Here is a 15217-nt window from a genome sequence, read left to right as displayed (position 1 = left end):
TCTGGCACTAGAAAGACAAGAATGTGTTCAAAATCCCAATGTACAGAAAGAAAAAAGCAGTACTTCTTCATAGCCAACATCACAGATCCACTGGGACAAGGGAGAGGGCCTTCTCTGTTGCTGACTCTGGAGCTTCCTCCCGTGGGAAGCTAGGCTGGCCTTATCTTTGTTGCCCTTCTGCAAGCAAGCAAAGGCCTTTCTTTAGTGGTTTGAGAATGATTTTCAAATGGATTGTTGTGCCCTGTTGTTTTGAATATGCTTTAGCATTGATTTTATTTAATACTCATTTAATTATTTTTTAATATTTGTATACTTAGTGTTTTTAGCTTTTAAATATTGTCTTTTTAATTACATAAGTCCCCTTGGGTTCTTTTTAAAGAGATAGAGAGGATAAAAATATATTAAATGAATAAAATAAATAAACTAGAGTAGACCTATTTGAATCAATGGAACGTATGGAGGAGTTGACTGCTTCCTGGGCCTAGTCTAAACATGACTAACTGCACAAAGCAACAGGATTTCAACCGTTATGTTTTAAGTTCTACATTTAAAGTTTTTGTTTTTAAATAACTTGTGAGCCAACTTATGTCCCTATAATGGGAGAAAGGAGACATGAGATGAAATGAAGAAATGGATAAAATGTTGTAATGAAGCAAAAAGGAAATAGTAGGGGTGAGCAACCACAGATCTCTAGATGTGATTGAACGCCAGTGCCCATGAAGCTCAGGCACTGTAGCCAAAAGTGCAGGACCGCAGGAAAATGCAGGCCAGCAGCATCTGGACCATAATGCTGGGAAATTCTGAAGGCAATAGGAAAAGAAGAAAAGGAATATGAGATGGTTTGACTCAATAAAGGAAGCCATGGTCTTGAGCTTGCAAGAGCTGAGTAGGGTAGTTAACAATGGGACATTCTGGAGGTCACACAAATCATCACATCAGTTCTGAATTATGGTGACTCTTTCCAGGTTTTTCTAGATATACGAGAGTACTTGAAGTAGTTACCATGTCCTCCTTCTGGAGGGCTTCTTGGGAATGTGCAGTTTACTTACGGTTACTCAGGCTGGCTCTTGAGAAGCACAGTGGGGAACTCCTGATCTCTATGTCTGTAGCCAGACACTTGAGTTATCACGGGACTATCATGACTCAGAGGCACACAACAATTCCATCAAAAAGGTTGCAGTTGTCCATGCCAATTTCTAGTAAATGGCTGTCTCACTGTAGTTCCATGTAGCTGGAAAAGCCATGGAAATTGGCACATAGTGAAATACTGGGAAAGGCGTCTCAGTATTTAGAAAAAAACAACAACCACAAATTCAGACGTGTAGTTTCCATGGCTTCTCCCAAAGTCAGCTAACTGGAAAAGGTAAAGAACAGTCAGTTTATTTTCAGGGAGTTTAAAAAACAAACAAACAGAACTTGAAGTTTCATTTCTGCTCCAAATATCTTTATTCTGCAAACAGTTTGCAAAAGTCAACTGTTGGAAAGCAAAACCGTTAGAAATGAAACAAAGCGACATTTAAAAAAAACAATTAAATTAAATTAAGCACCCTCCCATCCCTTCTGACCATGCTTAGAGATGGTGTCGCTTGCTCCACAGTCACACAGACGGCAGGGTAGGGAATGTAATCCCACCAGCCACAGATACTCAGGGTGATCTCAGCTGACCCTTCTTCACATCTTTGGCCTCTGACTTTACAACCAGGCCCCCTAATGTGCTTCAGTCTCTGAGCAAGGACCTGGGCAGCATTACCTTGGTGATACTGCTTCCCTTTTCCTTCAAGCACATCTCCTAGATGGATGACCTCTGTAGAAAACCATGGGCCCTTCTGTCTGCCAGGAGGGCACTGGGACAAAACATTGCTATACAGTACTTTTAAAACTGAAAACTATGGGCTACATCCAACTCAGCTAGAGTAGTTCCATTAAATCAGTGTGACTTTAAAACGTAAGACTATGATAAATTGCACTGATTCTAAAGGTCTACTTTAGTTAGGACCAGCAATTAAATGTAGCATTAAAATACAGGTTCTAAACCCCAGGTACAGTACTAACATCACAGTTTCTAAAGCCATTGTGACTGTTTTGAAATAGAAAAGTTGTAGAGTGACTGCAACCATATAGTCAGGAATACACAAACAACAGAGCCCTCACTCTAAATGTTTTAATAACCATTTTAAATACTGATTATTAAAAAAGCTTTGATTTAATATAATCATTTTCAAAATTTAAAAAAACCCTCCTGGAACTACTGTCTAGTGACAATGCTAAAAATCTCTTCGAGGGAGGACACCACATAGCTGCATATCCTCAGTCTATATCTCAGCCTCCCTTAACCTCAAGGTTGTGCCTTGGGGGGGGGGCACATTTCTTCCTTCTCTGCCCTGTCCTGTATTGCCTGGCTCAGGTTATGCTATGGGCATTTCTATGACATGGCAGCAGTGAGAGGTGGCAGGCTTTGGTGGGGAAGGTTGTGAGCCCAGGAAGACAAAGACCCTACTGGTCCACCTGCTGTACATCCTTTCCATTTGGACCTTGAGCTGAGCAGAGCGGTTACAGTGGGGTCTTGACTTAAGAACAGCCCGAGTTAAGAACATTTTGACTTAAGAACCACTCTCATAGGAAAATATTGACTTGACTTACATACTTAGATTTGAGTTAAGAACTGAAAAAAACCACGTGGGAGGCAGGGAAAGTGCAAAATTTGAACTTTCTGTTAACTGTTGGCCAGTGAAAAGGGTCCCTTTCTGCTTCCTCACTCCTCCCAGCGTTTAGAGAGTGGATTGGGAGATAGTCTTCGGACTGCCTGGTACTGTACTGCCTGGACTGTATTTTCCCTGCCTTCCCTGAACCTTTCTTGACCTAAGAAAAAAAGAAACACAATATCCCCCTCTAGTGGTCGAAGGCGGAATAGAAGCTTCCCATTAGTTTCTATGGACGGAAAAGAGCAGATACGGATCAAATGGTTTTCAATGCAATCCTATGGGAAATGCAGATTTGACCTGAGAACTTTTTGACTTGAGAACCGCCTTCCAATATGGATTAAGTTCTCAAGTCAAGCCCCCACTGTACTTGTTGAAGACAAGCAGACACTGCAGGGGCTGGAAGCAAGGTGTGTGTCATTGTCTGCTGCTTGCCCTAGGTAACAAATTTGCTTGTCATGGCTGTTTCTATCTCCCCACCATCTCAGCAACCAAACATGGCACACACAGCAGCCTTAGAAAATCCTAGTGCTGGTTGCCTGTAGGAGAAGGCAGGGGCTTAGGAAGAAGTTTCTCACACAGCAACAACAATAACAACAACATCTCTATCTCCCAGGCAGAACTCAGAAAAGTTGCTTTTTTGGGACAATAGCACTTCAAATCCCTGAGCCAGCATGAGCTGTGGCCATCCTTGATGGGGGATACTGGGAATAGTAGCCCAAGAAAGAAACTCTTCCAAACTCTGCCCTGACACCAAAAACATTATCTAAGCACCACACAAAATTCCCTGACGGGAGCACTCCAAAGGAAAAACACAGCCGTGCAAAAGACAACACCCTTGGACACTGTTGCAGTCAGTATATGTGCTTCCAAAGGTAAGAGGGCCTGGCAAAGGTTCTCTGAGCTTAAGCAGCTGAACAAGATGTTGATTGTTACCTCAGTTTAAGATATGAAACATATATTTTTAGATTATTTTTTTAAAAAAACCAAATATTTACCTTCCCAAGAAAAACTTTGTAGGCTAGCAAAATTAGCAAGATGTTTTGAATTAAAATATAATGCAGCACTTAATTTTTTAAAAAAAGGGAAACTGCATGTTATAGTTTATCTGCTGTTAACAGTTAACTGCAATTGTGCAATGTGAGAAAGAGAGATTTCTAGTTGTGCATACACCGAAAAACTACCTATTAAGAATTATTCCTTCATTAGGGACAAAAGTTGTAAGAAAATACCAGCTATAATAATACAAATAAAAATGCATAGATACTGAACTAAACTTAATATACATTCACCAGAATTTATCTGCCATGATGAATAACTTTGATCAAAAGTACACAAATCTCTCTAATAACTGAGCAACCGAACAAGGTAATTGTGCTGTGCAAAAAAAAAGGGGTGGGGTGGGGAGAGAGATGAAGAAGAATTACATAAATGGAGTTCGGTCACTCCAGTTAAGTGACAGCCAGAAGAAATATTATCTTGGCAGTTTAGTTACCTACCAGCATTGATTGGATTTCAGAAATTTAAATAATCACCCCTATAAAACACCACCATCTCCTGGACCCCTGTTGCAGGAGTGGAAGCAGCTTGCTAATGACAAAGAGAGCAAGGAACGGGGTATTCAATATTTGACAATGAATAATGTATAGTTAATTAGTTTGTGTAAATCGAGAGAAAGAAAGTGAGAGAAAGAAAAAGAGAAGTGGTGCATTGAGGTACTTCCTGAACTCTGGCTGGAATTTTGAATAAAGAAGTTACACAGCACTTTTCCAGGGGGAAATTTCTCACATTACAAACCGAAGGGAACCCAAAAGAGAAAAATACAGCAACAGCTCTGTCTTCTTTTTTATTTAATCAACTGCTTACTGATGTATTGATTCCTTATGTCACCAATGATTTGTTTTTTATCACTAGAGTAGCAGTTATAAATTGTTGTTATGTGCCGTCAAGGCATTTACAACTTATGGTGAGCCTAGGAGGGCTTGTGAGATGTTTGTGGAGCAGTATCAGTGCCACTGACCCTGTGGACTTTCCATGGCTTGGTGGGGATGTGGAGCCAGGTCTTTTGTGTCCTAGTCCAACAGTTTGTCCACTAGGCCTCAGAGTTGTTGTTGTTTAGTCGTTTAGTTGTGTCCGACTCTTTGTGACCCCATGGAGTAGAACATGCCAGGCCCTCCTGTCTTCCACTACCTCCCGGAGTTGGGTCAAATTCATGTTGGTCACTTCGATGACACTGTCCAACCATCTCATTCTCTGTCCTCCCTTTCTCTTCTTGCCTTCACACTTTCCCAACATCAGCGTCTTTTCCAGGGAGTCTTCTCTTCTCATGAGATGGCCAAAGTACTGGAGCCTCAGAGACTTGCTAGCAATTACAAACTCCGCTCAACACTTGACCCCAATGAAATCTTTTCCTCTTTCTCCATTCTCCTTTTTTCTGCACCCATCTACCATCTACACATAAAGGTTATATAAGCTGACTCTAAACAGCTAAATTCCACTGTCATCCCTGACTTTGTATACTTCCAAGGGCTACACAATTTTTCCTCTAAAAATCCAGTGTCCGGTTATCTTCCTGGATATTAAGGTGACCATTTAAAAAAATCAGATGCTCTGAATATTACCCATATACTTCAGCAAATCCATTTCTGGTGTATTTGCTATCATCATTTACCTGCAGCTGCAGCACTTTGGGCTTTTTTTTTTTTCAGAAGAAAACAAAATGGGCATATTTACTTCTGGAAATGCAGTATATATTTTGACAGAAATGCTGTTCAGTTTTTTGTAATCATCATCATCATCAGGTTCCACTATCAAGGCTGTCCAGAACCAATTGAAGTCTGCAGAAGAACAAGTTGGTACAGTGCTACAGTATAATAGCAGGCACCATTCCAGTTTCAACTGCACCCAGGAAGCACCATTCAAATACTCCTCCGTGAAATATCACTCCTTACCAAAGAGAGACAGTTTAGACAAAAGGGCTACCACAGTATGCAAAAAGGTTAAAATGTTAGACCTTGGACAAGCCAGGCCTGAGTTCAAGTCTTTCCTTTTATACAAAGTTCAGAACTTGCCATGGTCAAGCCACCAGCTCTCAGGTCTATCTCAGTGTCCTGCAGTGGGCCAGGAAGAGTCTCTCACCCTCCATGCACATTTCCAGGCCTTAGCACAACCTTGCCAAGGACAAAGAGATAACCCTTGTGTCATTCTGGGGTCCTCAGAGTTTGTAGGAGAATAAGATACAAGTGACAGATAAAAGAATACCTGGTGTGCTGTTATAATCTTGAAGACTTGCAAATTGGCATAAAGCAGTGCATTGCAAGAGATGAAGAAATCTCACTACTATGATCTGTTACTTGCGGGTCTGGTTGTTCTGTGTTAGAAACTGAGATCTTCATATGTTACACATTAACACCCCGGTCTCCAGGCCAGCTGAATTTAACCTACATTTTCAATTCCCGATGCGTGACTTTCATGTTAACTACTGAAGTTTCATTTTCACTTCCAAAGCTACTGCACATATCGCTCCAGACATTCTTCCTTTCTTTTACCCCTAAAAGCTATTTCAGTGCTATGGATTTGACATTTGTGTTTGACAAGAGAGTGAACAGATGGAGATGAACTCTCACACCAAAACACTTCACCTTCTGCCTGAAGAAAGCCTTAATAAACCTTAAATAAAAAGAAGAGCAATATAAATGGGAAAGGCCTGGGCTACCTAGATTCCTAGCTGTCATTTTCATAGCTCCTAGAAACCCTTCATCCATTTTGAAAAAGAAACAGTAGTGAACAGTACTAACAGGACCAACTCTAAACACACACACACACACACACACAGAGAGAGAGAGAGAGAGAGAGAGAGAGAGAGACTAGCCACACAAATCAAGGTCTCCAGCAACCAAAGTCACCCAAGATATTTTGACGTACGAGTCACAAAGCCTTACAAGCAATGTTCCCTATCTCTGTTAAAACACATTCAGTACAGATGTAAGAGCTTCCCCACACATGGCAATTGGAACAGGCTAAATAGGATCACTGAGAGGTCCAATAACCCATATGGAGTGGTCCTCACATCCAAGTGTCAACACCTCAAGAAACTCTGCTGGGTCTACGGCAGCCTGCCGTCAATATGTTGATATCCTGAAGTGGCTTTAGATGAGAGCCACTTCCCAGTACTGGCAAATTAATCACTTCCGCAATTTTTAAAAATTGTGTATTCGGGCAGTGAATATTTGCCACATCACTTTAAAGACTTAAAACATGAATGAGAAGTAAATGTGAATTTTGACAACAGGAATTTTGACAACAAGCCATGTTGCACTTCACAATATTGGCAAATTAAGAGGAAGGGTTACATCTGGTCTATTTCCAGCGAGCACACACACTGGAAACAGACCAAACCAGAACAATTTTACACATAAGAAAAAAGTAGAAATCCCTGACAAGGGACAGAAAAGTGCGAGTAGGAATGCTCTGGGGAGAATTTATTTCACTCCAGTGATTATATTGTGTGATCACTAGAAAAAAGAGCAAACCAGCGCATCCCTGCAGTGGGGCAAATAGCAAGCTAAACATCCATTTGATCAAACCTTCAATTAGAGCATAGGTACTTGACCCTAACTAACAATTTTCTCTTCTTTCATGACATCCAAAATCTGCTGGCCACTTCACTCTGTCTAACGAAAGGGTTGTCTTCTGGTTTGAGTCATGGTGAACAGGAAGATCTGACTTACATATCTACATAGTTACGTGTCCTTAAATGTAATTGATTTCCAAGCATGCATAACCGTAACTAAACTAGAGATATTTATGACATTTGCCCATCTGAAGTGTTTCTAGGATTTTGAGAGCCAAAGCGTATGTTACAGATAGCCTGTCATTAGAAGCTGAGATCCATTTGTGTTTCAGAGACACGGTTCAGGCGGCTGCTTAAGACTAATTGATCATACTTGCACATGAAGCCTGTGCCTACGAGATCTCTCAGGCACCAAGCACAAAACTAAGCAAGATAATATGTAAACTATGGAAGATGTTGAAAGCTCCTGGTGTGACCATCAGGTATTTAGAGTGCATAAGGAATTTTTCTCTTCTAATGACAGGTTATCTGTAATGCATAGTTTGGCTGTGTAGGAACCCACATTACTGGTTTTTTTTTTTTTTTTTTAAAGAAATGTCCCAGTGCATTAAAAAGCTACCAGTCTTTTTTAATTTGAGCTTTTGTCAAGAATTCTCACCTTTTATTTTTACCCAGGTTATCAACATGTGGAAACAGACATGTTCAGGAACAAAGCATGAGATGAACTACAAAGGCCAGAAGCTGTAGCAAATTCTCTAAATCTTTTAAAAATTGTGCTTTTGAAATAAATTCCACACAATTACCAATTCCAAGCTGTCTGGAAAACTCAGTGAGTTGAGCACTTGGCTACAGTTGGCAGTCCAATCCCCCAGAGTGTGTCCTCAGAGAAGAACCAACCTGTGCAACCTTAAGCTTGTTGCACGGTCCCAGAAGAAGAGGAAATTGATAAAATGACTTATGAGGATACCTAGAAAACCCTGGGAAGAATCACCATAAATTAGAATTGACTGGATAGAATATTATTATTATTATTATTATTATTATTATTATTATTATTATTATTATTATTATTATTATTATTATTATTATTATTATTATTATTATTATTATTATTATTATTATTATCATCGGCGGCGGCCGATCATCATCATCATCAATCTTTGCACACCATATTTCATCTACTAAATCAGATGTTTGGGATTTTATTAGTTCCAAAGTTCAGGTTAAGCTTGTTATGCAATTGCTCTAACAATTTTGACAGCCCTGTCAGTTCTCAGGTAGGCTTTGTTGTTATTACATGTAGAATGACATTTGCTATACAGTAAATGTAAACTCTTAAAGGATGCAATTGAATGAACATATGGATTTAGCTAAAAGAGAGAAAGATTAATATATGTCTCATCTGCTACCTTTTTACTGATAAAACATGATGATTTTACCCTTAACTAGAACTGCCTCGCCTACTCATGTTTATGCAAAATAGAAATTTTGGAGGAAGAAGAAGAAGGAGAAGAAAGAAACACAGTAACATCAGAGAAAAATATCAAAGGGCCTGTCACAACATCTTAAGGCTTTTATCAAAGTAGTAAGAGAATACATTAAAGCAACAATATATGTAGCTCGCATGTGACAGGACTATCAACTCAGCAATATGTTTGATGAACATAGGTGGGTACATGATTTACATGCATGCTTTGTTTGTGATCCAGGCTCTGGCTATAGAATTAGAATCAAGAGCAAGAGGGAATCAGGTAAAAAGTTTGGAAGATAAGTTTCCAGCCTATGCACTTCTTTTTGTATAGTCTTACAAAGTTGACACAGAAAGAATATATGTCACCAACTGTCACTCTCAATCATTTCATCTTCTAAACATTGGTGTTGTTCAAGGTATACACAGAACCCTTAAAATATATTAATATCTGAGACACTGTACCCCTCTACGTTAGTCAATGACATGCCATCAAATCAGAACCAACTTGCAGTGAAAAAGTCTTCCAGTGGGCTGGATAGCTCAGTGAGTTGGGCAACTGGCTTCAGAGCCAGAGGTTGGGAGTTCAATTCCCCACTGTGCTTCTCCAGAAGAGCCAGCCTGCAAGGCCTTGGACAAGGTGCACAATCCCAGGGCACTCCCAGAATGGTAAACCACTTCTGAGTATAAGAATATACTCAGAAGCCAGATACCTAACTCACTGAGCTAGTTGTCTGTTGGTGGAAGTCTGTCAGTGGAAGTCTCAGAACTCTTCCTGGGAAATTCCTGGAGAATTCTGGGAGTTGGAATCCAACCCCCCTCCAAATAATTTATTTGACGATTTGTTTATTATATTTATACCCTGCATTTCCACTCAAAATTAGCACTAGTGTCTAGTTGCCCCCTCAGTCTAACTGATGGTAGGACCACATGAAAAGAGAGAACAAGAGAAGGAAAGCAGAAGCACCTTAGTAGAAACAGGACATTTCTTCTACTAACACGGTAATAGCCTTGTGTCTTCCACTGGGAAGATGTCTGTGTTCAGATATGTGAGTTTTTTCAAATGAAGGACCTAAATAATAACTTCAGGGTAGAGGAAGTTTAAGAAGGTAATATTGAGGCATTATGCAGGGTACTTATATTTCCTCAGCCAGCATGGTCAAAATGAAACTGTTTTTAAAACTTGGGAACACTTCTATTCCATCTCTGTTGCACCATGATCATTTTTCTGATGTAAGCTTACCACTAACGATCAACAGCAGAGTACCGCATTGGGGTCTTTATCTATATCATAAAGGGTCTGTTTCCTAATAAATCTACCAACATGTTTTATGGTGTTTCTTTCGGTCCCCCCAACCTTTTTTTTTTTAATTTAAGGACTCAAGAAGCCTCTCAGAAGTAACCTGGCTCTCTCTTACAAATACCATCTTTTGACAAAATGTATGCTGGATCACACTGAGTTAGGAAAAGCAACAACAATCACAGGAAAGATTGAATCATTAATTATCTCCTGCTACGCATGTTTTAAAGGTTCACAGGAAGTCCTACTTTTACATACATCTGTGCAGGTATCCAGCAGTGACCACAATGGTCTTTTCAACACACTTAATGAACACACATCTTAATACCACTCCTGGAATAATGTCATTATTTGTGTGAATAGTCAACCGTCCTTTTCAGAACAATAACAGGTCAGCTTCAGCATACAATGATGCTGAGCATTCAGCCTTGCTTAAACAAAAGGTAATTGTACATGGACTACTGTAGTCATAAAAGGAAGCTCAATGCCATTTTAAAAGCAACACTAGGAATTAATCCCTTTGCTACACCTCAGTCTTTACCATCAAAATCAGAGGAGTGCGGCTACCGGGGCCTATGTCAACTGGTGACTGAGAGAGTATCTACCTACACATTGCAGCAGCTTGATACTGCTTTAATTACCTGGACTCCATCCTGTGAGATCCTGGGATTCGTGCTTTGGTAAGGTACTGCTATAGTTCAAGAGAAAGCAGTGGAGTGTTCTAGCAGAGAATTCTGAGTTCTTCATCAAACTGTGAATGACTGGATACCTCAGGATACCACCAGAACAGTTAAATTGTTGTCAAACTGCTTTGAATGTATGGTGTACATTGTTATTGTTATGTGCTTACAAGTTAGAACCGACTTAAGGTGATCCTAACAGAGTTTTTGGGCTCAGTGAGATATTTAATGAGTGGTTTTACCAGTTCGACACCCCCAACGAGTTTCCATGGCTGAGTGGGAATTCAAACCAAGGCCTCCTAAGTACTAGATCATTAGGGATGTGCAATGTCTCCAGACAGGCAAAACCAGAAGAAACCTGGGATATTTGTATGATTCCAGAGCAACCATAGAGCAGAGCAGGGACTCACTCTTTACCTCACAAAGAAGTAATGACACAATAGGTTGGAATGGAGAGGAGATGAGATATAAATGTAAGAAGGACTTACTATCCTTTATTAATATACCTAACAGTTTTAGTTGAGGCCTTCCAGATCAGCGGCTTGCAACCTTCCAACCTTTGCACCTCCAAATTATGTTGGACTAAAGTTTCCAGAATCCATGCCCACTGGCACTTCTGGCTGGGCTTCTGGAAGTTGAATGATCACAGGTGAGATAACACCCACTAGTTTAGATTATAATGGCCAAAATCCTATTGTGTGATTCAGTGGGCCACAGAAGTCTACACAGCATTCGTAACTTGAGAATACAATATTTCCCTCTCCAAGTTATGACTTTTGTGTAAGCACACAAAAATTTCCAGCCAATATGCCTCAAAAACAACAGAAAAGCTGAAGCTCCAACAGATACAATGCATTTAGCCCACATAAAATGTGCCTGAGGCAAAATGATCCGTGCAGATTTTGAGGTACAGAGACAGGCTAGGCATTAGCCAAACTCAGGTTGTGATCTCAGGCGATGGACCACTGGAAGTAGCAAAAAGGCCAACCGTGCCACTCTCTGCTGACTCAGCCAGATGCCATAGCTACTAGTCACTTTCTTACTAGTGCAGCTTTCCATCTGCATAGCTCAGCCACTTCTTAGCCAGTTGCACAAATGATGCCTTTGAGTTCAGCCAAGGTATTATGGGAAAGCATGACCACAAAGGTTACCTGAGCTGTGCGTGACCAGGTTTTGCTAGGCCACCTTTCTTTGTAATGCCTTGGCCTTGAAGACTGGAACACATTCTTTACAAACCTCAGCCAACAAGCAGAAAGGAAGCAGTAGCTGGGCAGAAATCACCCTTACAGACACTCTTCTCCAGATCTCATGTCAGTACCCATGAAACAGATGTCACGATCAAGTTATCAGTCCTTATGGGCTGTGAGAAGAGGCAATTTCCCCCTCCAAAACAGCTGTTTGCTTAAAAACTATAAGCTATAAGCACACAGCATCATGATTATTGCTGTCAGCAATGTCTTGTGACAGCAATAAACGTTCATTCAAGTTCATTCACACACTGCCTTTTAGTTTTACTGAATACTCCCATTGTTTTTATGTTATGAGCCTGGCATGGACAGAGTTGTTGACCTCCTAACCTTCCTACATCTTCGAGGCACATATGATTCAGATATATTTGTACAGATTTCATTCTGTATGTTCAGAATTGTGTTATTTTATAACCAAATTTGGAAACATCAGGAAAGAAATGAACCATCAGAATGGTCGTTTAGCACAGCTTTAGATATACAAAGGTATATTTTGGTACAGAGTCAATGAATGCTTCACATTCTATAGAGTGGCCTGAATTTTTTTAAAAGCACAGTGTTTAAATTTATGAAATCAAGGGAAATCATGTTACACATATTACATAAGCCTGAAGCCCAGAGATAACTTTCTCATGTAAACGGAAACTTCACTGAGGATTGAGACACACAATAAAGGAATTGTTCTGATTTGAAATAGATGGCAAGACGTTTCTTCTTTTAATTCTAAAAATTAACTTTAAAATAATTAAATGTTATCATTTAGCATGAAATCGACATTATTAAATAAAGCAGGAACTCTTCAGTTTATGCTGCAGCAAGAATTTTTAAAATTATTTAAACAGGAATCTTGGGCTTCACCAAATCTTGCACGCTATTTCATGTTTAATTTAACCCTTTGAGCATTTTCCCCCCTGCAGAATGCATTACAAATACACGTTCTGGGGATCAAAGAGAAAGATAAGTTTGATTAATTCGGTTTAGATAGGAAGGAGGAATATATCAAGTTACTATCATGTTATTAAAGATGAAGATAAACTGGGCTCCTTGTTGGTGTTTATAATTGGATGGAAAATGTTTCGGGGAATATTCACTATAGAAATGAAAGAAGCTGCTGAATCTGTTATGTCATAGCAAGGATGTCTAAGGCGTGTGAGTTAAATACTATTCTCCCAGATGAGTGAAGCCCACTGGCACATATCCCTTTGGGGAAGAAAGGTATTATTTGAACTGTGGGTCTCACATGAGATACTAAAACAGGAAAGCTTTTTTTAAATGCCTACCATAGTGGGAGGCTCCTCGTGCAATGGCCCCTTATTTCAATAAGGCACTCTTGTTAGTGCCCAGTCCATTGTGAGCCCAAGTCTCCACTGTGGTTGTCCCAAGGTGTATCTAGATTGCATGAGCTGCTCAAGGATCAAGCAAAGGAAACCTTGCCCACCATTTTGGAATGATGCACCTTCCCTCAACCCTCACTCAGGCACAAACCACTATTGAATGGTGTAAATCTACTGAATGATACACAACAACCAACCTCAGCAAAATACATACAATAATATTATCAAAACATGATAGAACTAAAATTTAGAACTATTTCATATTAGCCTAACATGGACCGTTATCTCAGCTGGCAGGCTGTGGCAAGTGTGGGAGGGTGGCAAAATTGGCTGTTGCCTGTGTTCTTGCCCATACTTTTTTGTTGTACTGCCATCAGCAGTGCGGCTTGGCCCACAACCAAGGCAAAAAAATGTTGGGTAACTCTGTCAGGGCTGGTTATGGAATACCTGCTGATGCTGCTGGCCTCTTCTGGTGTGAATTATAAACACAAAGACAGCTATAATGGCTGTCTGTTTGGCTGGCATAACAAGCTGAGCTGACTTTTCTTCTCTCAGATGAGCTACAGGGGTTTGTTATAGTCTTTCAATCCAAGAACAAAAGGCAGCAGCCACTACTGTCACCCTCCTTCTGGTCCTTTCACTTCTACTGACCTCAGATGCATCTTGGGAGAAATGAGGCAGAACAAGCAACAATTTTCTGTATCTCCATCCAGCAAAGACAGCTAAGCTGTATATGTGGCCCACTATGGCTTTGTTGCAACATGGAAGGGGGTAGGAGCCAGCCATGGCAAACTCACATGCTCCTCCTCAGCCCGCCACTGGTTCTTTAGCAGCTACTGAACAACAACAGTTTTCTAGCTTTCTAAGAGAGAGATCTCAGGATCTTATCTCCTCCTCAGACCTCAGATCTTTAGGAGTGGGAGCGAAGCAAGAGGCTTGTTTTTGAAACAGCAACAGCAATGCCTCTTTCAAGCATGAGGCATGGAGAGATTTGGAAATAAAAAGGGCTTCCTGACAAAAACATTTAGAAGGCTGGGTCATTCACAGTGTCTGTCACACAAGAAAAGGCAAAGGGGAAACTGTGTGTGTTTATGAGAACGATGGGTGAATGACCCCATGTGCTTCTGTGAGGATCTATAGTACTCTGGAGTGGGTGAGAGAGGAACCTGGAAATTTCATTTTCTGTTCTATCACAAGCAGTGAAATGTGTTTGTGACCCAGCACTGACACATTAAAGAAAGAAACTCCAATATGAAGAGTTTTCAAGTTCTCCAGAAACTCCCCCATCAATTGTATCTGAAGATTCTCTAGGAAAAAATTCTAGAGCCCTGGTCCTTGCAGAAAGACCTAACATAACTTCTTCTGACATGAACTGTGGATTTTGCCATGTTATGTCACTGACTTATGGATGATGCATGGTCTAGCAGTTGGCTAATACACCTTTACACAAACCTTGAAGCACCCATAACCCTAAAAATGTAAGAATATCTAGCCCTCTGCTCTAGCCACAAGCTACCTATGACTGAGTTCTTCATCTGAGGAGTTATCATGGTTCATTTTCTCTGACTCTGCGTCAAGCATCGTGATGTTTCAGGATATGTGTCAAGTGGCAAGAAGCCAGAGAGGGGAGGAGAAGGACCCTCCTTGAGATTGTGAGCTATTCCATTAAGAAGTCATACAACTCAGGCGAGCTTAACTTCAAAAGGCATTTCTTAGTTTGATCGAGATTTCTTAAGCAGTTCCCCATAGTTGCAGTGGTGTCCCAGTAGTAACTTTCTCTGCACCAACATATACAATCAGATATTGGAAATGACTATGTCTCTGATGCAAATAAACTTGTTGTTTTATCAAGTGGTCTTTTTCTCTGTCTCCTGTTGGAGAAATTTCTTCAACCCACTGATTGCACAGCATTTTAG

General features: G+C 40.3%; 1 protein-coding gene across 2 annotated transcripts in view; it reads right to left on the bottom strand.

Annotated features, from left to right (window-relative positions):
* Positions 1-15217, bottom strand: part of TFEC (transcription factor EC) — an 80226-nt gene that overhangs the window by 52031 nt on the left and 12978 nt on the right. The gene's annotated exons all lie outside the window — the stretch shown is intronic.

The sequence above is a fragment of the Pogona vitticeps genome, chromosome 5 (genome assembly GCF_051106095.1).
Source record: "Pogona vitticeps strain Pit_001003342236 chromosome 5, PviZW2.1, whole genome shotgun sequence".
NCBI classification, from domain to species: domain Eukaryota; kingdom Metazoa; phylum Chordata; class Lepidosauria; order Squamata; family Agamidae; genus Pogona; species Pogona vitticeps.
The sequence above is the reverse complement of the archived record's forward strand: the minus strand, read 5'-3'. Positions and strand labels throughout refer to the sequence as shown.